Below are 24,510 nucleotides of genomic sequence, written 5' to 3'. Positions count from 1 at the left end.
TGGTCATAACCTCTTAGATGTTAGGGCCAAATGTATTGGTATAATAGTATTCTCTCTGTCAGTTTTCCCCAGTTCAGATTTTTATGAAGTACTCCATGGCTATCACATGAAGGTAAGCAAATAGACCATATGTAAAGAATCTACTAACCACCACTTTCAGGGGCAGCTGAATAACCATTTAAGCAAATATTCACTTATTTGAATTCAAGACAGTGGATTAACAATACCACAGTAACATTTTGCTAAACGGGTGTACAGATTTAAAACCTAAAACCGCAAAAAGAATTGGGGGAAAGAGAGAGAGCATCAACAAATAAGTCGAACAAATTTATGGGAGATTGTAGGCATAGCAAAGGTAACCAATGCAGCTAATTGATTTTCTCAGAGAGGTTGAAGTATATATTAAAATCATAAAATAACAATAGGGTACTATGGAAAGTGAAAACTAAGAAAATATGAGCAAGGTCTAAGAAATCAAAATATAACCAACAATCATATGACCCAACAATTCCACTCATAGATATATATCCAAGAGAAATGAAAACATGTGTTCACACTAAAATTTGGACATGAAAATTCGTAGCAAAGTTAATATTATTAAAAAATAGTGGAGACAACCCAAATGTCTATCAACTGATGAACGGATAAACAAAATGTGATATGTCTGTACAATGGAATATTATTCAACCATAATAGAGACAAAGTACTGATACATGTTACAATGCAGATAAATCTTGAAAACACTATTCTAGATTAAAGAAGCCAGACACAAAAGGCCACATAGTGTGTGATTCCATTTACATAAAAATTTCAGAACAGGTAAATCCATAGAGACAGAAAGCAGATTAGTATATTCCAGGAACTGGAGAGAGAGGGAAATGAGGAGTGACTGCTAATGAGAGTACAGGATTCCTTTTGGGTTGATGAAAACCTTCTAAAGTTCCATAGTCGTGATGGTTGCACAACTCTGTGAATATACTAAAAGCTACTGAACTGTTCACTTCAACTGGGTGAATTGTATGGTATGTGAATTGTATTTCAATAAAGATAGACATAGAGATAAAGATATAAAATCATCAAGCATATAATCCAGAGACTATCTCCAAGCTGAAGAACAAAAAAAACGCCCTCACCTAAATGTGTCACTGGGAAGTTTCCAAACCCCAAGGAGAATGGGAAGATTCTAACATCTTACAGATTCTCATCTACAAAGGAATGAGACTCATACTGGTAAAGGATGTCTCATCGGGAGCTCCGGACACCAAAAGGCTTCGGACATTGCTTTCAGTGCTGGGGCGGGGGCGGCGGGGGGGCAAAGGGGGAGATGATTTTCAATACAGAATCTTTTATCAAAACCAGACTATAAATCAAATGAAAATCAAGGAAGGCTAAGAACATTTCCCTCCCATATGTCCTATAATAGGAAGTTTCCTGAAGATGCACTCCCACAAAATGTGGATAAAAAAACAAAAAGTAAGAAGATAAGAGATTTAGACAACAGTAAATTCAACCAAGTAGGAAACAAAAGAAAGAAGTCCCAAATGCCAGCTGTGTAACAGCCTTATGGGGAACAACCATCAACACTACAGCAAGAGGCCAGAGGCTCCTGGAAGGTATCCAAAAATATTTCCTCTATTCCAGGGACTGGATGCCATCTTTGAGAAAGAAAAGCAACTTCAACATGAGATAAAGGTAAATAAAGATGTAAGTTTAAAATATCCTCATCTCCCCTAACAGGCACTTCCCATAACAGAAAATTAGCAGAAAATGTCTAAAATAAAAAGGAAATAGGGAGCTAAGTATATTATTTAATGAAATGAAGGTAACCATTAGAAGAACTTAAATCAAAAACAATTACAAATTAAATGTGCTTTCCTCTGGTAAGCAAGTTCAGCGGTAAAGGTGGAGAAGGGCCTATTGCTTTTTTCATTATAAATCCTTTATGGGCTTTTTAAAACCATTATTATATATTATTTTCATTCAAACCGTTGAATATTTAAAAATAAAATATATTTTGGGGTGCCTGGGTGGCTCAGTTGGTTAAGCATCTGACTTCGGCTCAGGTCATGATCTCACGGTTCGTGAGTTCGAGCCCTGCATCGGGCTCTGTGCTTACAGCTTGGAGCCTGGAGCCTGCTTTGGATTCTGTGTCTCCCTCTCTCTCTGGCCCTTCCCCTCTTGAGCTCTCTCTCTCTCTCTCTAAAGTAAATAAACATTTAAAAAGTAAATAAATAAAAATAAAACATATTTTTTTGATAGAGAGAGGAGTGGGGAGAGGCAGAGAGAGAGGAAGAAAGAGAATCCCAAGGAGGTTCCATGCCCAGCTGGGAACCCGACCCTGGGTTCAGTCTCACAACTGTGAGATCATGACCTGAGCTGAAATCAAGAGTCAGATACTTAGCCAGCTGAGCCACCCAGGTGCCCCAAATGTAAAATATATTTGCTTACTGCTTACTTATCACTTGTAAAGCAGTATGTCAAGGTACAAAGAGAGAGACAAAGCTGAATAATTTAGTTTCTATGGGGCAAAACCAAATACACACATCAACTATGAGACTTGGCAAATTGAAATAAATATTATGAGATGTTACCTCTCTTCCTCAAAAAGGTGCAATGGGTGCAATTCTGCCTAAAAATAAAGCAAAGTTGTGTAAAAGAGGTGGCATTTGAACTAAACCCTAAACTATTGGTAGGATTTTGATAGATGGAGAAAGGAAAAGTATATTCTAGTTTGTCCTAAAATACATTCCACAAAAGGACAATCATTTTTAGACATTCCTAACCAAAAGCCAATTGCACCTTCCAGGAAGGAGCTGTTATTTTTGAAATACTCATCTGAAGAGGAGAAGAAATATTCAGAATATTTCATGCTAAGCTCAGACTTACCTGTACCAGAAAATATTTTCTGAGCTTATGAGTCACTTAGTTACTTAAAGAATAAAATCCTGAGAGAAACAAGATTATATTGTGTGTCAGTGACCATGAAGATTAAATTCATTTACCTAGAACGGTTTCTGTTGACTTAAATATGCTTTAAGTTGACTTCTCTAATTCTGCAATAAAAATAGCAAAGCTTGTTTTATGGGAAATGTTCCCACTGAAGCACGCTTTGAGTGTTTTGTCCTTTTTCTTTTTTTTACTATTGCATATTTTGGTAATTTTTAACTCTAAACTCTGATATTTATGGAAGCTTAGATCTAGAACTATATACGTTACTATTTATGCCAACCAACTTGGTCTAAGTATCTTATTTACCATTGATTTTTTTTTTTAAGAAATGAGAATTTTTCCATCCAAAGTCAACTTGGAGTCAAATAGGTGATATACACTAAAATTCAATGAATTTGCTATGAAGCCTTTTGGGGGGAAAAATCACAAGCACTTTTTGGCTAAAACAAGTGTTTTTGTTGCTGTCAAATATTTTAAAAATAATTATTCTACTTTTTAGCATCTGTGTGCCTTTTACTACTCAAATATACATCAAACTGTTAAGAGGATGAGAGGGAGGATCTGAATATTTTAAAAGCTTAAAAAATAGATTTAATAGGGAGTGATGATTTTTCTTTAAGATCATAAACTTCATTAAAATCTCCTCTGCCTCCTGTTTATTCTTCCACTTTACCTGCTTAATCTCAACTGCTTTCACATATCAAATTCATTTACTCAGGCAGAGATAAGACTAGTGGGAAAGAAAAAAATGTACCTTAATATTTCAAGTCGACAAATACTTATTAAGTGCCCATTTTGTACAAAGAACTATGCTAGGTGCTCTGGAGAAAACACAAGTAGTATGATACCCGATCTCTGTTCTCAGTCTTATATAGAGAGATTAAATGGACGTGAAGTTGCAAAATAACGCAACATGGGACTATGTGCCAATGGAGGAGGCATAGACAGCAATGTGCAGTCTTTTAACTTCTTTTTTTTTTTTAAGTTTATTTATTTATTTTGAGAAAGAGCATGGGAGAGCATGAGGGAGGGGCAGAGAGAATCCCAAGCAGGGTCTGCACCAGAGAGCTCTTTGTGGGACTCGAACCCATGAACCGTGAGATCATGACCTGAGCCGAAGTCAGACACTTAACCAACTGCGCCACCCAGGCACCCCTCATTTCTTCTATTTTTAAGTCTCTTTCAAGTAGCCCGAACTTCCCTGGAATTTTGTTCTAACTCACAGGCTTCCTCTCTCATCTTTCCAAAAACACTATCATTCGATAGCCTCTGGGAATCTTTCTGCCACACATCAAAAAGATGAGATTTCCCCCCAGGTGATCATTCCTTGGTGGTTCCCTCTTAGCTCATCAGTCCACTAAACCCACTCATCCTTTTCGTTGTGTAAAACTTGGCTTACTTTTGGGGCACCTGGCTGGCTCAGTTGGCGCAGCATGTGACTCCTGACCTCAGGATTGTGAGTTCAAGCTCCACATTGGGTGCACAGATTACTTAAAAATAAAATCTTGAAAAAAAATTTTTTTTAAATAAACTTGGCATTCTTGGAAATACCCAAATCAGGACTTCTCCCCTTTCGGGTGCAAGTGCATGTAACTGATAACAGTAATTTGTGACCTAGTGAACCCAGTCTATCAGTTTCCATAAAGGCGCTAAAATGGTACATGGAGGCAGCAGCAGTGAGGTATTCTCTAAGAATTTTGAACAAGAACATTAAGATTATCCTGTGAATACTGAAATATTTTTTGCCTTGTGGTTTTTTTTTTTTACTTTTTCCTGATAAAAGGAATAAATTTATTGTAAAACAAGATCCTGTATTTAAAAATCAACACAAAAGGAGGCAGAGTAGCTATTATTTTGTGTATCCATCCCTCTTTCCTTGTCCTCCTTATGTTAACAGATACTACCAGCCTTACAAAGGGCTTTTACACAACTCAGTTTGGAGTCTTATCTCCTCCTGACACAGCAACTGGCCAAGGATGGGCACGTGAATGAAACAGAACTACTGTAAGTCTTCCCAGGATTTCTTTACTGGGGATACCAAGTGAGGAATTGCTTGTTTCTCAAGTCACTAAATTAAAGATTGCCTATGGGCATGTCCACATTTCCCCCACCCCCTCCATCATGGAGAGAGCCAGGCTCCCATGGAAGAAAATGGAGCTGGCTTCAGAGGGAAACAGAGATAAGACAGGCAAATAGAGAGACCTGACATTATTGTGGTCTCCTCTTTGGTCATCACTAAGGGGGGGTGAGACCCTTGCCCTTCCAGATGGTTACATTTTTCAGTACCTTTCCTTTTATTGTTTAAGCTAAAATGGGCTTTTATCAGCACAACCAAGAGTCCTGACAATTCAGGATAAAAGTAAAGACATACCAATTCAGAATCCTGGTATTAATTGTTGGCTTTGGAATCACACAGACCTGGGTTCAAATTCTAACTCTCGCTCACTATCACGTGACCTTGGATAAACTACTCAACTCTCAGCTTCTTAAGTCTCAAATGGGAAGAGATAGCACTTATTTTTCATATTAGTGGGGATTCCTTGATAAAATATATATGGCAGTTGATGGCACCAGTAAGTGTCCAGTAAAGATTTGTTGTTGCAGTTGTTGTTATTATTCTTATCACTAGTGTCATGATCTAAGAGAGTAAAATTGCTTTAAGGCCAGAACAAGACTTGACCATAAGCTTAGATATCATATATCTAGAGAAATACTATGTTTATCAGAAGAGAGTTTAATCAGAGAGCTATACTTCAGCTGGTCCCTGGCAAGACTACATAAATATGGAGTCCTCCTGGAAGATAAACACATGAATTTCTCTCAAGGAGTGCACTATTCTTTTGGTTCACATGAGCCACTCCCTTGCTCTGATCCCATATTCACCAAAGTGTCAGGCCATTGGACGATTCCTCTAAGACAAAGTGGAGGCTAACAGGACTGGGATCCCTTTCATTGCTGCCTTTGCATCGGGTTTTCAGTGTTGCCCTATCTTTTGGCTGTTTGCCTCCAAGGAAGATGATGTCCACTGTGCTCCTATCCTCCGGGTCTGGATTGCCCACAAGGGCCAGGCAGGTAATGCAAATGCAAAGCAAGCTGGGTGGGAGTCAGAAATAGAAGGGACTTGCCCAAACATAGAATGCTTTATCTTCTCAGTTTCCAGCCAATTGCTACATATAGTAACACAGACCCAGTATTGACAGTTGCCTGATTTTAAAAAGAAGCTGGACATGCAGGTTTAAAAAATAAATAAATAAATAAATAAATAAATAAATAAATAAATAAATTTATAGAATAAGGCTCTCATTAAAAATTTTAAATGCTGTATAGGCCAGACAATACCTGCTTACTGCACAGCTACCAGTTTTAATATGGTGCTCTGAACACGGACAACGTCTGTCAATAACTTCCCTGCCATATCTTCCTTCTGCACTCCACATGCAGGACCACATGATGCAGAGGAGTATTTAATAAAAGTTCTTAATTTTAAAAATCCATTTAGAGGTAGAGATATGGCTCCACCGTCTTTCAAACTCAACCAAAACAATAGTAAAGGGATTTGTTAAGACATAAACTCAAAAGGACAATGAAAATGAGAGATATGATGACAGCTACTAAATTTTAGAAACTGAAGAGCAGAAAGGTTAGTGGTAAATGACTTAGCAGATCTCAGAAAGCAAACAGTGGGGAAGCCAAGGATTAATGAGATTATACTACAGAACCCCCAAAATTTTGGAAATGGGCAATACTGAGTAATATTAAACCAGGGATGAAAGTAGCACTACAAGCCAAGAGGACTGGTTGGAAGTATGATTAAAAAGCAATTAAAATTCCCATATTCCTACCCTACCCCAAGAGAAAACTGAAGGCTTACTCTCTGGAGACAGTAGAGAAAGTCTATGGATCAGAGGGCACCAAGCTAAGTCAAGAGCACTGGGACCATTCTGAAAACAAAGGGATTAAGTGAAAATGTACAAAATGAACGCTGAAACCCTGAACCTCCTTCCACCAACTCCTAAAATGCTGACAGCCAGAATTATATTCCTCAGGAAAGAGATCAGCACTGATTTGTTTGGGAGAATATAACCAGGCTTAGGTAAAAGAATTGAAGATTCTGACACTATGGGTTCTCCAATAAAATGTCCAGTGAAGCAGACAGTGGGAAAAGCCTACCTCCATGCCAAGAGACTCCAAATAGTTTTTAGGGCCCTACTTTTAAATATGGACACACAACCAAGGATCACCAGACATTTGAGAAGGCATCTAATGCAAAAGACAGTGTGGAAACTGAGCCTGGGTGGCTCAGTGGGCTAAGCATCCGACTCTTGATTTCCTCAGGTCACAATCTCACAGTTTGTGAAATTGAGCCCCACACTGGGCTCTGTGCTGACTGCATGGAGCCTGCTTGGGATTCTCTCTCCCAGTCTCTCTGCCCCTCCCCTACTCTCTCTCTCAAGACAAGTAATTTAAAAAAATAAACGTTAAAAAAAAAAGTGGGGGCGCCTGGGTGGCTCAGTTGGTTGAGTTTCCAACTCTTGCTTTCAGCTCAGGTCATGATCCCAGGGTTGGGGGACTGAGCCCTGCCTCAGACTCTACACTGAGAGTGGAGCATGTTTAGGATCCCCCCTCTCTTCCTCTGCCCCTCTCCCCCACTCACAGGCTCTCCCCCCACTCTCTCTCACTAAAATTTAAAAAAAAAATTTTTTTTTAAATAAAGATAGTGTGGGAAAAAGAATGCAATGAGGATAAATGTTACCAAAAAGCACCATTAACATCCTAACAGAGGTAAATTAACAGCAACAACAAATCAGGAAATAAAGAAAGAGGCTTTGGAAATTAAAAACTAAAAGAGCAGAAATAAAAAACTCAAAAGAAGATTGGAAGGTCATCTTGTGAAAATATTCCCTAAAGAAAAGCACAAAGGCAGTGATGGAAAATTGGGAGATTAGGTCCAAATCAGAGGATTTGTTCAGCACATTCATTTTCCAAATGATAAAGTTCCAGAACAAAAGAAGAGAGGGAATGGATGGAATTAAGTCATCAACAAAATAATTTAAGAAAATTATCCAGAACTAGAAGGTATGATTTTCCTGATTGACTATTTGAGGGGGTGGGGGTACTTAAATATTTTTATGTACAAATAAATTAATTGATTAATGATACATATTAATATTTATTTCAATTAATATCAAAGATAGATGTATCAATTAGAGATTTATTCAATAAATGAATGCATTTAATTTATGGATAAATAAATAATGAATCAAAAAAAAGAATTTACAAAAATACCATCAAGCTCTTTTAACTTTCAACTTCTAATATTTGTTTATGAGCCAATTCCTATCATCAATCGTTCCTGGCACAGAGTAGATATTAAGAAATGTTTGTTTTTTGAATGAACATCAGAATAAATGTCATAAAAGAAAATACTCTCATCAGTCACAAAATTTAGAGTAAAAATTTATTTTCACTTTCCCATGAGGTCTCCCATTCACTTGCCATTATCTGGCACCCATACTGCTTTAATTTCTTTCTTACATTCTTCTTATTGTTACATATTCACAAGAATCTTAATTTAAATTTCCTTACTACATTCTGAGTGCCTTTGCATTAAAACAACAACAACTTTAAGAAATGATTAACAATTTCTAATTCAAGATACCACTTTCTCCCAACCCCAGGGAAGGGATGAGACAAATGTCTCAAAATGGGATCTAGATAAAAAGACAAAGCAGATTTACTTCAGTTGGTTCAATGCATCAGTCTGAGATGAGGCTGTGTGTCCAGAATACAGCAAAATGGGTACAGCAGGTAGGCTGGAAATGAAAAGAGACAAACTAGGTGCACTTGAGAATATCCCCACCCTGGGTCTCTCCTTGGGTAGTTAATTCACTCAGATTGGAATGCCATAAATTTCCAGAACACCAGACACGCCCAGGTTCCAATGCAAGTACAAAAACATACTCTGTCGCCAAATCCAAATTATTTTTGTATCATCTACCATTTGAGACTATGTCCTGTTTTTCCCTTTTTCCCCAGATCAGATAAGCAAGGGTCAACTCTGCAGTCATCAACTAAGAAAAAGAAAATGGGAGTAATGGATTCACCAGAAATGCTGCAGGGTCTCAACAGACTGATGAATAGAAGAATTTGGTTTCATACCATATCCCCAGCTCAGTCACTTATGCAATAGGGTAACTAACTGCTTACATCAATTTCACTGTTAGGTGAGAACAACATGTCTTTCCTTCTTCCTAGCACGCTGTGAAAGCTAAGAAGATAACATCTGAAAATACTGAAATACTCGGAAAAAAACGATACCATAGAAACATGATCTTATCACCACACTCCAGTGTAGCGTGCATTTTCTTCGTACACAGCACAAACAAAATTCTTCCATAACAGACACAAAAATCTGAAAAGCAAGGAATTGCAATCTGCTTTGTGCACAAATCTTTTATCGGGAGGGTTAGAGAATATACACTTCTATCCTCAGTCATGTGCACTTGTTTGATTTCAATTAATGGCATATGTATTCAAATGAGAGGAAAACTTGCCCCGTAACTTTACGGTTTGGAATTCAGTCTTCACAAATGAGGTATAAATGTTCCCTGAAGTTTGGAGGAAATAGAAAAGTATTATTTTAGGTTACTCTTCATTCCAATTTCATTCAGAAATTTCAAGCCACTGATACCTTTAAAAGATAACATTTTTAAAAACCTTACCTAGAGGGCAAATATGATAACATGGTCTTATTTCGTAAGATAAAGGACATTACTGGCTAGTAGGAGCCCACGCAGGAGATTGACATTTTAACTTCCAAGCTACAAGTCTAGATCTATTGATCCCAATGGCAAAATTCCAGGAAGAATTCCATGCATGTGTTGTAGATAACTAAATATGCATTAGGTCAGAATATAAAACGCGTTTCAAGTTACGTGCCAACTCCAACTAATTGTTTGTAGTTTCTAGAGCACCTTACTGAAAAAATTCTGAGGCCACATCTAGCATCAATGATAGAGGACTATGATCAACCAACAATGTACCACAGTCACAGGAATGGGAAATGGTGACATGTGTGATATGTGCCGTCTCTGGGATAGAAAGCAAATGTCCCCTAACATAGTGACTTTCATTATTAGTTATCACTGTTTAACTTAGATGGTACTAATATTTTTTTGCTATTGAGAACGCACAAATTGCCAGTCACCATGCTTTTGACATTTTCCCAACAGAATTATCTCACTATTTCTCACAATAATCTTCTGATGAATATATTATTATCCACTGTTCCCAGATAAGCAAATGGAGCAAAGATGTTATGCAACTCTTCCAAGGCCAACAGCTAATAATTTGGGGGAAGTTGAAACAGATAAAAACTCTAGCCTGTTGACTCCCCAGGTCCATCAGGTGTCACCCAACTTGGAGTACAGGAACATGCAGCTGAAAAAACTCTAATGGTCCTTTTCCGCAGCAAGATGACTTACGCTTGTCAAAGGATAAAATAAAAAAGGTTGGCTCAGTGTTTCCCCCATCTCAACTGCTTCTAAGAGCTCTTCCCTACAGAGTCTGTTTAAAACCTCCCCCTTACATTGCTCTTCCCCCTCTGCACACAAATATGCACAGATCTCTTCTCTTCTATACTAGACTTGAACCACACAGGTATTTCTCTACCAAACCTTCCTGATTCCTCCTGACTTCTGAGGCTCTGCCTCTGCTCCCTCACCTCCCGCTCTCCTGCTCCACTCCTCCCACGGGATTCAAAACTCATAAGCGATGGCAACAATACAAAACTCCATGTCCTCTGCTCAGGGGCCTTTCTGTACTCTCTTGGCATCCCTTGAGACAGACCCTTCCCTCCCTTGGCTTCTTCCATGAGGCTCCGGTACATTCCCTCTTCCTTTGTGACCACCCATTCTGTTTCTTTCAAAGGAGTCATTCTCACTCTGTGCATTCTGTGCCCAGAGAATGTCTCCCTCCATCCTTTACACGAGATTTCAGCAAACTTTCCATAAAGGACCAGATAACAAATATTTTTACACCTTGTGGGCCATCAGGTCTCTGCCACAAGTACTCAACTAACCCCATTGTATCTCCAAAGCCGCACAGATGATATATAAAGGACTGGGTGTATCTGTGGTCTAATAAAATTTTATTTATGGACGTTAGAATTTAAATTTCATATAAATGTTAGGTATTAAAGAATCATATTCTTTCTCAAAAATTTTTTTCCAACCATTTAAAACACCATTCTTAGCTCATAAGTCCATACTGAAATAGGCAGCAGTCTGGACAGTAGATTGTCAACCCCTGATCTGCACAACAAAATCCAACCCATCTTTAAAATCTAGCTCAAATCCAACCTCCTTCTCAAAGCCTTCATTAAGGACCCCAGATTAAAGGGACAACTTCTTTCTCCAAGTAAATACATCTAATCAATTCAACTGGCAACTATCATTATAATCTTATTTCATTATTTCTAGTATTACATGAACACCCCCCCCCCAAAAAAAAGGTATTTTACTGGTTTTACACTTTCTATATATATAAATCCTATCTTTCTAAACAGACCACAAAATCCTTAAAAACAGAAACAATGTCGGGGCGCCTGGGTGGCTCAGTCAGTTGAGCGGCCGGCTTCGGCTCAGGTCATGATCTCACAGTCTGTGAGTTCGAGCCCCGCGTCGGGCTCTGTGCTGACCACTCAGAGCCTGGAGCCTGTTTCAGATTCTGTGTCTCCCTCTCTCTGCCCCTCCCCCGTTCATGCTCTGTCTGTCTCTGTCTCAAAAATAAAAAAACGTTAAGAAAAATTAAAAAAAAAAAAAAAAAAAAAAAAAAACAGAAACAATGTCTTTGGATTCCCCGGGTGACTCAGCCAGTTAAGTATTTGACTCTTGATTTCAGCTCAGGTCATGATCTCATGAACCAAGAGATCGAGCCCAATGTTCTGACAATGTGGAGCCTGCTTAAGATTCTTTGTCCCTGTCTCTCTGCCCCTCTTCCACTAACGCAGGTGCACTCCCTGGTGCGCACGCTCTCTCTCTCTCAAAAAAATAAATAAACTTAAAAAAAATAATAACGTTTTAAGGTAACGTTTAAGGTTTACCCCCTACAGTGCCTTGCAGGTTGTAGATATTCTATAAGTGTTTGTGATATAATGTTAACATTAACAATATATTTTAGAACCTTTTTTTTAATGTTTATTTTTGAGAGAGAGAGAGAGAGAAAGAGACAGTGTGAGTGGGGAAGGGGCAGAGGGGGAGACACAGAATCTGAGGCAAGCTCCAGGGCTGAGCTGTCAGCACGGAGCCCAATGCAGGGCTCAACCTCATGAACTGTGAGATCACGACCTGAGCTGAAGTCAGATGAACATTAGCAGTATATTTTAAAAGACTATATTGTTACACAAATGAATTAATAGGGATCTAAATGTCAGTTCTATATCAGGCACTGGCTAAAAGCTTTCATACACATTAATAATTCTTTCAATTAACCCTCACAACTGTATAGTGATATAGATAGTATTATTCCCATTTTACCAAAGAGGAAACTGAGACTCAAAGGCAATTGACTTGCCCATGTGATCCAAATCTGCTGACTTTATACCCCATACTTCTACATTTGCTTCACTTCAGAGACTCTTTTCTTCAAATCATGTTTTACCATCATCCCTGTCATGGATGAAAAGAATGGAACCAAGTATAAAGTTTGCAAACACTGGATGAGCTTATTTTATCCAAGTTCCTCTATCAGAAATCATGTCCATCCTTGACCCTTCCCTGTTCTTAACCCTCAAAATCCAATCTATCATCAATTGTTTTTGACTCACTTTCAGTTCTCCTCACTTAAGTCTTCCTTGCTGAATCACTTCAAGGCCTCCAACTCATTTTTCACTCTACTTCAGAGATCTTTCTAGAGCACAAATTTGCTCATGTTACTCCCTCATTAAGCCATCCAAAAATGTCACTTTGCCCTTAGAAGGAGTGTACATTTCCTCGAGCGGTATATAAGGGCCTCCAGGGGCACCTGGGTGGCTCAGTCAGCTAAGCATCCGACTTCAGCTCAGGTCATGATCTCTCAGTTCATGAGTTTGAACCCCGCGTCGGGCTCTGTGCTGACAGCTCAGAGCCCAGAGCCTGCTTCAGATTCTGTGTCTCCCTGTCTCTCTGACCCTCCCCCGCTCGCGCACTCACGTTCTCTCTCTCACACTCTCTCACTCTCTCTCTCTTTCTCAAAAATAAATAATAAACATTAAAAAAAACTTTTTTAAAGAACCTCCACCATGTGAACCCTGCCTCACCTCCAGCCTCACCTGCCACCACATGTGCCCTCCTGTTCTGTGTACCAACTTATTTCAATTGTTCCATCAGGACACAGCCTCTGTACTCAGCTTGGCCACTTGCTCTCTAGGGAGGTTTCTGTTGCTCTCTTCAGCAAATGGAAAGAAAATGGAAAACCTGGAGAAACTGGAAGACATGGAGGGCCATGACAAAGATGCAGGATCCTGTGCCATGGGCCCTCTGCTTAGAATTCTCTTCTTCTCCCTCTTTACTTGGCTAATCATCATGTACCCTTCAAGACTCATCTTTCGAATATATGAAAGAATGGTACCTTCCTCTCCTTTGACCACAATGCATCCTACAATGGACATCTCTTCCTCTATATTGTGTTCCCTATCTGCACCTCTCTATTACCTTGTTTCGCAAAAAGGTCTTCTGCCTCTATACATTTAGTCACCCCATTACTAATCTGATCTCCCAATTGACACACCGACAGCTGAAGGGGCTGTTCAAAGCTTCCTCCATCTGTCCACTGTCCACATTCCAAGATAACCAGATGGTGCACATCAAAAAAGTTGAGAAGAAAAACTCTGGATTTACATCTCCTATACACAGCATGACCAGTCTACCTACCAATTGTCCGTAGTCTTTACCCAGGACACTCCCTTATAACTTCCCCCACAACTCCTAATACCACCAACACTTCAGTTTCCCTTCAGGATCCAGGCAGGCTACCATCTGTAGAAGACACAGAGGTGCACCACTGAATCTATTTTCAAGTAAGGATTTGCTGCCCAGCCACAGGGGTGTGATCAGCAGACAGACAGCTATTAACTCTTCCTGCAGAGAATGCCTTTGACTGAGGTCAGGCCCTTCCCATGAAAGCCCACATGTGTTGACTAAGAAAGGTAGAGATATAAAGATGCAGTCATTTAGACCTAACATGAAACAAGAATGATTCACTCCAGAGCTCCCCGCTGGGATGGCCAAAGTTTAATTAGATCTATATTCCAATTTGACCTCTTTCTCTGCCCGTTCTTGCTTTCTGCACTTTCCTTCCTCAAGTATTAATTCGTAATAAACATCTCACACACTAACTTTCACTCAGAGTCTCTTTCCAGAAACAGACTGGAGGTTAAAACACAAAATGAAGGTATGTACAGGGCCATGCTCTCTCTGAAGGCTCTAGGGGAAGATCCTTCTTTGCTTCTGCTTATCTCCTGGTGGTTGCCAGCAGCCCATGTACCCCTTGGCTTGAAGCTGCTTCTCTTCCATCTCTGCCTCCATCATCAGCCTTCTTCTGCGTGTGTGTGTGTGTGTGTGTGTGTGTTCACATGGCATTCTCTTCTCTGCATGTGTCTTTTTCACTCTTCTTATAAGGTCACCAGTCATACTGGATTTAGCGTCCATCTTGCTCCAATACGACCTCATCTTAACTCACATCACAAAGGCCCTATTTCCAAATAAGGTCACATTTGCAGGTACCAGAGGTTAGGAATTGAACATAACCTTTTGGAAGACACAATTCAATGCATAGCAATACTATACCAATACAACCCGAAATTCTTTTTTTTTCTTAAGTCTATTTATTTATTTAGAGAGAGCGTGTACATGAGCAGGGTAGGGGCAAAGAGAGAGGGAGAAAGAGAGAATCCCAAGCAGGTTCCATGCCATCAGTGCAGAGCCTAATGTGGGGCTTGATTTCACAAACTGCAAGATCATGACCTGAGCTGAAATCCAGAGTCGGAGGCCTAACTGACTGAGCCACCCAGGCACCCCCAACTTGAAATTCTTTACTGGATACAATTCACATATTCTCTACTTACTAATACCATTGATAAGAGGCTCTTGGAAACACACACACACACACACACACACACACACATTTTGGCATCTGCCTAAAAGACTGACCAATTAGAACTAGAATGAGGGAGAAGCTGGTTTCAGAAAATTTCTAACCATACTTTGCTAATACTAATAACCATATAACCTAAGATGTTATAGTAATCTCAAGTTTCAGAATCACACCCATGAGGGGCACCTGGGTGGCTCAGTCAGTTAAGCGTCCGACTTTAGCTCAGGTCATGATCTCATGGTCTTTGAGTTCGAGCCCCGCGTCAGGCTCTATGCTGACAGCTCAGAGCCTGGAGCCTGCTTCGGATTCTGTGTCTCCCTCTCTCCCTGTCCCTCCTCCACTCATTTGCTCGCTCTGTCTCTCTCTCTCTCTCTCTCTCAAAATAAATAAACATGTTAAAATATATATTAAAAAAAAATAAGAATGTGTCTAAAGAATCACACCCGGGGTGCCTGGGTGGCTCAGTCGGTTAAGCGTCCGACTTCGGCTCAGGTCATGATCTCATGGTCCGTGAGTTCAAGCCCCGCATCGGGCTCTGTGCTGACAGCTCAGAGCCTGGAGCCCGGTTCAGATTCCGTGTCTCCCTCTCTCTCTGCCCCTCCCCTGTTCATGCTCTGTCTCTCTCTGTCTCAAAAATAAATAAACGTTAAAAAATTTTTTTTAAAGAATCACACCCATGACATTGTGTTGAAATTCATCATGCCTATACTTATAGTCCTTTAAATCTACCTGTCTGGCTTTGGTATAACTAAGGAACCTACTTAAAAATATATCAAAAAAGTTTTTTATATTCTTTTTTCTTTTCTCTTTTTTTTTTTTGTTTTTTTTTTTTGTTTGTTTGTTTGTTTCTTACAAACCATGTAAGTTTAAAAGTTTCCTGGTGCAGTCTTCCATATACAAAGACAAAGCTTGACTTATCACTAAGACTTGTGTTTGAGCTGTTTTCGTAGTCAGCACTGATCCTCCACACTGTTTCTCCTGGTTGGCCTGGCTCAGAGGTAGGGTCTCAGGCCACAGCATAGAGTAGAACTGACTGGCCTGTGGTGACCTCATCTGTTCTACCCTCTCACACCTGAGTTATTCAGACTTGGATTAGGTTGTGTTCTCTTTAAGGTCACATGTGAAACTGATTCTCATTTGAAAGCACTTTTGGTGTATAACACAAGTGACATGTTTCCTTCAAAGCACAGCAGTGTAAACATTATTATCAAGACTTGTTTTTTAAAGCATTCCCTACTGGTAAGTCAGGTCACCGGGTTCCTACCTGCTGGTCTGAAGTTCAAACAAGCCGTGACATATTTTGCTTTGCTTTAATAGAAGAACATATCTAGAGACATGAGCATTCTATGTGATATGGTGACAAAATAGCATATTTGTTATAGTCTAGGTGCAAAACAGTACTATTCCCTTTGAATATGTTTTCTAGAGACTTCATTTTATCTCCCTAAACCTAAAATAATGGACATTTCTAAGACCAAGAATATCAGAGGGAATAGATTTGTTATTTTAATATTTACAGAAAAGCTGGTCAAGAAGTACCATAGACTAACAATAGTGCTTATTGTAACTCTGTGCATTTAAATTTTCTTCAAAAGCAATCTAATTTGGGATATAAATTACAGCTGGGAACCATCCAAGAGTGGATAGGAATTAATTAGTTATTGATCCTGCCTGGGTTTTCATTTCTTTATATATGTACATATCCCGCAACCCTGAGATCATGATCTGAGCTGAAACCAAGAGTCAGACGCTCAACTGACTGAGCCACCTAGGCACTCCTAGGTTTTCATTTCTAATTTTTTTTAACGTTTTGTTTACTTTTGAGAGAGAGAGAGAGAGCACAAGTGGGGCAGGGGCAGAGACAGGAGGACAGAGGATCCAAAAGCAGCGAACCCAATGTGGGGCTCAAATTCGCAAACTGCGAGATCATGACCTAAGCTGAAGTCAGATGCTCAACTGACTGAGCCACCCAGGCATCCCTAGGTTTTCATTTCTAGAACAGACTGGTTGTGTATGCACACTGGCTCTACCACTAACTACCAATATGGTCCATGGGCAATATACTTAACATCTCTGTGTCCCGATTTCCTCATCAGCAAAATGGGATAATAATAGCATCTTAGAGGGTTAATTGAAAATGTTAAGAGTTAATAGATGGAAAAGAGTCAAATCAGTGCCTGGCAGATAATAAGTACTCTGTGTTAACCACCTCCAGTGAAGGCACAGATCTATATTATCTTGTTCACAGCTCTATAGCCAGCACAGAGAACACTTCCTGTGCATAATAGACTCTTGATTAATTTGGTTTTTTGAAACTTAATGGATATTTGACTTTTATTAATGTTACTAGCAGTTAACCTTGGATAATAATGTCCTAATAGCATAAGTACATAAAATATTCAACTTTCCACATCAACTGTTTTTCACAATAAACATTTCTTTTACTAACTCTTGCATATAAGATCATAACCTAACACGGTGTCATCCATCACAGCAGATGTATGAACAAGACTTTATGTCAGGGATTTTTACATTTTCTTCTCTGATGCCTATTTATGTATGTACGACTGCCTTGCTCCAGAGGAAATTTCAGACAACTTCATAAATATTTTACTTTCAGTTCTGCATTTTACTTTCAACCTGTGTTTTACTTTCGGTTCTACTCTAAACATTTAAATGATGTGAAGACATTCTCCTGCTTTATAGGGAGATCTAAAACTTGTGCATGTCTTTTTTTTTTTTTTTTTTTTTTTGCTTTTTAGAGAGCTAAGATTTGTGGAGACAAGAGAGTGGTGACATTTAATATTTAAGAACAGAATGAGCAGAATATCTGGTGCCATTTGATAGCAAAACATGAATCAGAAATGACATCGGGGCACCTGGGTGTCTCAGCAGGTTAAGTGTCCCACTTAGGCTCAGGTCATGATCGCGTGGTTCATGAGTTAAAACCCTGCATCGGGCTCTGTGCTGACAGCTCACAGCTTGGAGCCTGCTTCGGATTCTGTCTCTCTCTCTCTCTCTGTCCCTCTCCAGTTCATGCTCTGTCTCTCTCTCTCTCTCCCTCAAAAATAAAAAATATTAAAATTTTTTTAAAAATTAGGAATGACATTAACAAACCATGTATCTCTGAATGATAGAACAGGCTTCACATAGAATGAGGCTTACAGAAGCTAACCCCATAGGTGGAAAAAGATACACAATTTTTTTTTGCCCTTGCCAAGATGTGAATCAGAAAATCCATGGCACACTGAATAACTGGTTGATGAGGAAGATTCTTTCTTCAATGGAGCATGGATTTTAGAAAAAATTACATTCTGTCTATGCTAAATCACTCAGTGTTAAGTGATCTAGAACAATACTACAAGGAATGAGGTCATTTCTACACAACATGTATAATGCAGGAAAATTCTGAGGTCTGTTTGCTTTACACAATGTCAGAAGTTTCCAAATACATGGGAATTTAGCTTTACTCTGGTGATGGACCGGATTTCTCACCTTTTCCCCTGGTGTCCCGACACTCCGTGTAGATGAGCATTTACTGCCCTTCCCCCCTTTTTCTCCCTCAGTCCCTTCCTCAGTGGGGCAATGCTTGTCCAGATCCCTCTCTTTAACCTCTCTCTCCTCTTCCTCCCTCTTGAGTGCTGAAGTGGAGAATTAGATGTTTACTAAATTATAGACAAACTTTATTTGGCAAATACTGACCTAGATGCAGCCCATAGTAGAACAACAGGTGCACATGTTTTGAAGTAGAGTAAAAATAACAACAACAACAACAACAAAAACCCACATTTTTTAGAAGTATTCTTTGTTTCAAATCTCCCTGCCCATAGCTGAGAAAATATGAGGAAGAACACTAAAAGAAAACTCTAGGCTATAAGGTCAAATTCTTAAAAGAGTTTAGGTTCATTCTCGGTCTCAAAGAATAAATACAGAATTCTAGAGTTAGTTTTCTATCTCTCATTACTCCATATTCAAATGCTTTTAGTTTTCTACCTTTGGAAATGTTTTGTAAAATCATGGCGTCTCCCCTTCAGTGATTTTTCTGCCAGAACATTTTCACCACCAAACCCTTCTAAGATGTTAAGATGTCCTTTTCAGTGGAAAGGAACTGAAGAGCCCATGCAGGATACTAAGCATCAGGAAGGAAGAAGAGACCAAAACTTGCCACAGAATCCAAGTCCAGACGCTGCTGCAAGAAAAGAGTCAACGTTACTGAATGTTGCTGACACCAAAGCCAACAGAGAGTTCATTGGAAGGCGATTTGTCACTTAGGAGCTAACTGCTGAACCACTGAAAAAGCAGCTTCAGTCATTGGTGAAGCCAGAAGCCAGATTATAGTGCATTGAGAGGTAAAGGGAAAGTAAGAAAGTAAAAACAATTCAACAGTCATTTCTAAACCCTGTCTCAACCGTTTTTTTTTTTCTATGAGATTTCTTTCAGAAAGCTTCCCTTTATAGGAAGAGCCATCACAGGCAGATATTTAAAATATATTTATCTAGCTAGTGGGTTAGATATAAGCATGGCAGGTACAAGAAATCGATATGATAGAAAAGATAAGACAGAAGGTAAGAACCTTACGTAAATTCAAATCATGTTAACATAGGGGCATAACAAAATAAGAAAGGGACTATTTTTAAAAGTCTCATTTTAATTCCATTGCCATTATCACATGTTTACACCTACTATACGTTTTAGCACCACATTAAGTTAAGGACTGCTGAAAAAAATAAATGATTCTGTCCTTTAGTGTTATCCACAGATTAAAAATGTCAAGGAATACCATGTCATTCTAATACTATCATGATAGGTACATAATAAAATATAAGCAATTGGGGTGCCTGGGTGGCTCAGTCAGTTAAGCATCCTACTCTTGGTTTCGGCGCAGGTCATGATCTTGCAGTTCATGAGTTAGAGCCCCATGTCAGGCTCTGTGCTGGCAGCATGGAGCCTGCTTAGGATTCTCTCCCTCTCTTTCTGCCCCTCCCCCACTCGCACTGTCTGTCTCTCTCAAAGTAAATAAACAAACTTAGAAAAATGTTAAAAATGGGGCGCCTGGGTGGCTCAGTCGGTTAAGCGTCCGACTTCAGCTCAGGTCACGATCTCGCAGTCCGTGAGTTCGAGCCCCACGTCGGGCTCTGGGCTGATGGCTCAGAGCCTGGAGCCTGATTCCAATTCTGTGTCTCCCTCTCTCTCTGCCCCTCCCCCATTCATGCTCTGTCTGTCTCTCTCTGTCTCAAAAATAAATAAATGTTAAAAAAAAAAAAAAAAAAAAAAAAAAGAAAAATGTTAAAAGTAATAATAAAATGTAAGCAATCATACATTAACTTTTATGTGAATCTTTTGATAAATTCCTAACTATTAAAACCTAACTTCGAAAAGGAAGGAGGGGGTGAATGAAAAAATAAACTGTGGTGCATCCAGACAATGGAATATTATTCAGTACTAAACAGAAATGAGCTATGAAGCCACGAAAAAGAAAATGAAGGAAACGTAAGTGCATATTTCTAAGTGAAAGAAGCCACCTTGAAAAGGTTACATACTGTTTGATTCCAACTATAAGGCATCCTGGAAAAGGCAAAACTATGGAGAAAGTGAAAATGTCATTGGTGACCAGGGGTTATTGGAGGGAGGGATGAATAGGTGGAGCCCAGAGAATTTTTAGGCCAGGAAATCCACTCTGTGTGATAATATAATGGTGGATACATACACTGGTCCAAACCCAGAGAGTATGCGACACCGAGAGTGAGCCCTAATATAAACTAGGGACTTAGAGTGATTATAATGTGCACTGTAGGTTCCTCAGTTGTAGCAAATGTACCACTCTTGTCAGGGATGTTGATAATGGAGGCAGCTATCCATGTAGGGGTAGGGGGTACATGAGAAATCTCTCATTTCCTCCCAATTTGGCTGTGTAGCTCAAACTGCTCAAAAAAAAAAAAGTTTTAAAAAAAGGGAAGAAGGTTGGCACTTAGAAGTAAAAACCTAAGGATATAGTTGAACTATCATATCAAAATATATTCAATCAGTTGAATTGTTTTTGTTTTTGTATTTTTTAATTTGAGAGAGAGAAAGAGAGCATGAGCGGGAGAGGGAGAGAGGGAGAAAGGGGGAGAGAGGGAGGGAGAGAGGGAGGGAGGGAGAGAGAGAGAGAGAGAGAGAGAGAGAGAGAGAGAGAGAGAGAGAAAGCCCAAGCAGGTTCCATGCTCAGTGTAGAGTCCAACACAGGGCTCAATCCCATTACCCTGGGATCATGACCTGAGTCAAAATCAAAGTCAGACGCTCAATTGACTGAACCACCCAGGTGCCCCAAATTGGTTTGTTTATTAGCAAAGGTGGTTCTTTCCCACCCATCTCTGTTCCAGCCACTGAGCTAATCATAATGGGGGGATGGGGGAGGAGGGAGGCATGGAAAATATAACAGTCTTTAAACTTAAAGTGCCAGGCACTTTCTAAGTTATATGTATGTATTATCTTTTTAATTCCCATACTAACCCTATGAGATTGGTATAGGGACTGGGCAGGTTTTGTGAGGCCTAAAGCTTACATAATTTGAGAAGCACCCTTTAAGGAAAAGAATTAACCATATTAGCTGCTGCAATAGCTATTCTATTGATCACTCTCCCCAAAACAGTTCACAGTCTGGGCAGGAAGAAAGACTAAATAGATAGCTAATATGTGCTTTGAAAGAGATATTTATTCAACCAAAAACATTGATGAGCACTTACTATGTGTGACACATTGTTGAAGGTGTTGAGATAAACAAAAGTCCTTGCCCTTGTAAGTATTCTATATTAGCATGGGAGACAAAAAAGTAAATGTGGCAAATAAACAAATGATAGGGCATATTAAAAGTTGATAAGTACTATTTCAAAAAAAAAAAAAAGGACTGAAGGATAAGAGTCAGGTATTGGACAGGGGCTAGAAAACAGGTTGTAGTTTAAGGAGCATAATCAGGGTAAGTCTCATTGCAAGGTGATATTTGAGCAAAGATTCAAAGGGGCCAAATGTAAACACATGGATCCCTGGGGGAAGAGGGTTCCATGCTGAGGGAACTGGTAGGGCATGTTTCATGCACTTAAGAAACAGCAAGTACGTGGTGAGCCAGTGCGCACGTGATAGGAGAGAAGCAGGAGATGAGCTATGAGAGATAAAGGGGTGTGGAGTTGTAGAACCATGTAAAGAATTTGTTGTTAGCTCTGAGATAGGGAAGCATTGAAAGGTTTGAGCAAAAAGGTGGCAGGATCAACCTTACAACTTCAAAATATCATCCTGGCCACTGTGCTGAGTTTTTGGTAGCTGAGACCAGAATGGTAGCAAAGCAGATGGTGAGAAATGTTCAGATCTTAGACATACTTTGAAAGTAAAGCCAACAAAATTTGTTGGAGTGTGACGATGGGGCATGAGACAAGGAGGAGAGTCAAGGATGGCTCCAAGGATTTTGACCTAGGCCACTGCAAGGTCAGATTGCCTTTGAATGAGATGGATAAGGACACAGGAGCAGATTGGGAGGCGAGACAGGAAATCACTCATTTGAGATGTCTACAAGATACCCAAGTGAAGATGCTAACTAGGCATTTGAGCAGATGAGTCTGGATTCAGAAGGTGCCAATATTGATGGAGTATCAAGGAAAAGATGAAAAGGATCCTACCATGGCCTCCTCCAGAGATCAGTGCAAGCTGCCTGCATTAGAGGTGCCCAATCTGAAGTTTTTCACATGAAAGTCTTCCAAAGAGAAGTTTCCTAGAATCCCTAGAAGTCCTCACACCTGCCAGTCATTAATAATAAGGAATATGTTAAGTACAAAATAACATGTTACTCAAAAATGAAAGATGTGAATGAAGGGGGAAATCAAGAGTCCTGAGAGAAGAAAACCTGAGTTGGCTGTTTTCAGACTTTACTGGCTGGCAGGAGGATGGACATACACGTCCTTGCCACATGGAGCTCATCTGCCGTCCCTGGGCTCTCCACCACACCTCCCTTCCCTTTTCATGAGACAGTCTTTCAGAGGTTCCACAAGTCAGGACTCAGGAACTCTCATCTGCTCCCATGGAAGGAAGAAACAAAAACCCCTGGTTAAGACAAAATGCAGGGGCGCCTGGGTGGCTTGGTTGGTTAAGCGTCCGACTTCGGCTCAGGTCATGATCTCACGGTCCATGAGTTCGAGCCCCGCGTCGGGCTCTGTGCTGACAGCTCAGAGCCTGGAGCCTGCTTCCGATTCTGTGTCTCCCTCTCTCTCTGACCCTCCCCCATTCATGCTCTGTCTCTCCCTGTCTCAAAAATAAATACACGTTAAAAAAAAAAATTAAAAAAAAGACAAAATGCAAAATTCAAAGACAAGAGATGCCAACTGAGTAACTCACAACCATAAATAATCTCTAATATAATGGAGACTGGAAGATGGTAGGGCTCTTGCCCTACTTCTTCTATATACTCTCTTCCAAACCCCACAGTCTCTGCCAATAAACCTGAAAAACAGGCCTTGTGACATTTGTCGCTCAATTCTTTTTCCCCTATGTTTGCTGCATGTGATCATACTGGTATCCTTGGTTACTTTTGCAACATTCAAGAGACCCTCTCATAGAACACAACAAGCCAATAAGTAGATACAGCTACAAGTAGCTGTCTGTCCTATGATTTCATCTCTGAGACTCTAAGCAAGCATCCCATTTATTTGACCAACATTTATGGACCATTTTCTAGGTTGTAGGAACTGTGTTAGGTCCAGAGATAGGATTCAAAGGTGAACAGGACACACTCTTGCCCCTGAGGTCCTTTCAGGGCAGAGACACTATTTTTCTCAAGCTCCACGCCTGCTATGGCTGCCTTTACTCAGGTCATAAACCCTCACCCTGGCTCGGCAAGTTTCCAGGCATACAAAAACCATGCCTATTGCTACATCTTCCATCTACTTTAAAGCATAGGTCTCAACTAGAGATGATTTGCCCCACCCTCCAGGGGACATGGGGCAATGTCTGAAGACACTTTTGGCTTTTGCAACTGGGGGAGGGGGTAGGGATGCTACTGGCTTCAAATGGATGGAATCAGAGATGTGCTGCACTGCACAGGATAGTCCCCATCCTCCAAGACGAAAAACCATCTAGCCCAAAACGTCAATAGCACTGAGATTGAGAAACCTACTACAGACAGTCTTTATTTTAACCACTTGGTCCTTATATGCCACGTTATTCTTCCATTTACTGTCTCTGCAACAATAGCACTAAGAAAGGTTTGTGCCTGTCATCGATTAAGATGTGGAAACTAGGAAAAAATAAAGAAAGTAAATCCGCCTCCCATATCTTGCTGTAGCCAGCTAGAGGTCTTGCCAGGATTCATTTTCTTCTCTACACAGGTCTAGAAAACTATAGAAGAAAGCCAAGAATCTGGTCTAGTAATTGTATGGCAAACATATATCTTTATCTTTCCCTCTA

General features: G+C 39.9%; 1 pseudogene; it reads left to right on the top strand.

Annotated features, from left to right (window-relative positions):
- The first annotated feature begins 4,603 nt into the window (after positions 1–4,603).
- The window catches only part of LOC102970769, a 41,042-nt pseudogene continuing 21,135 nt past the window's right edge, over positions 4,604–24,510 (top strand).

The sequence above is a fragment of the Panthera tigris genome, chromosome A1, assembly GCF_018350195.1.
Source record: "Panthera tigris isolate Pti1 chromosome A1, P.tigris_Pti1_mat1.1, whole genome shotgun sequence".
NCBI lineage: Eukaryota > Metazoa > Chordata > Mammalia > Carnivora > Felidae > Panthera > Panthera tigris.
This window is presented reverse-complemented; position numbering and strand designations above follow the sequence as displayed.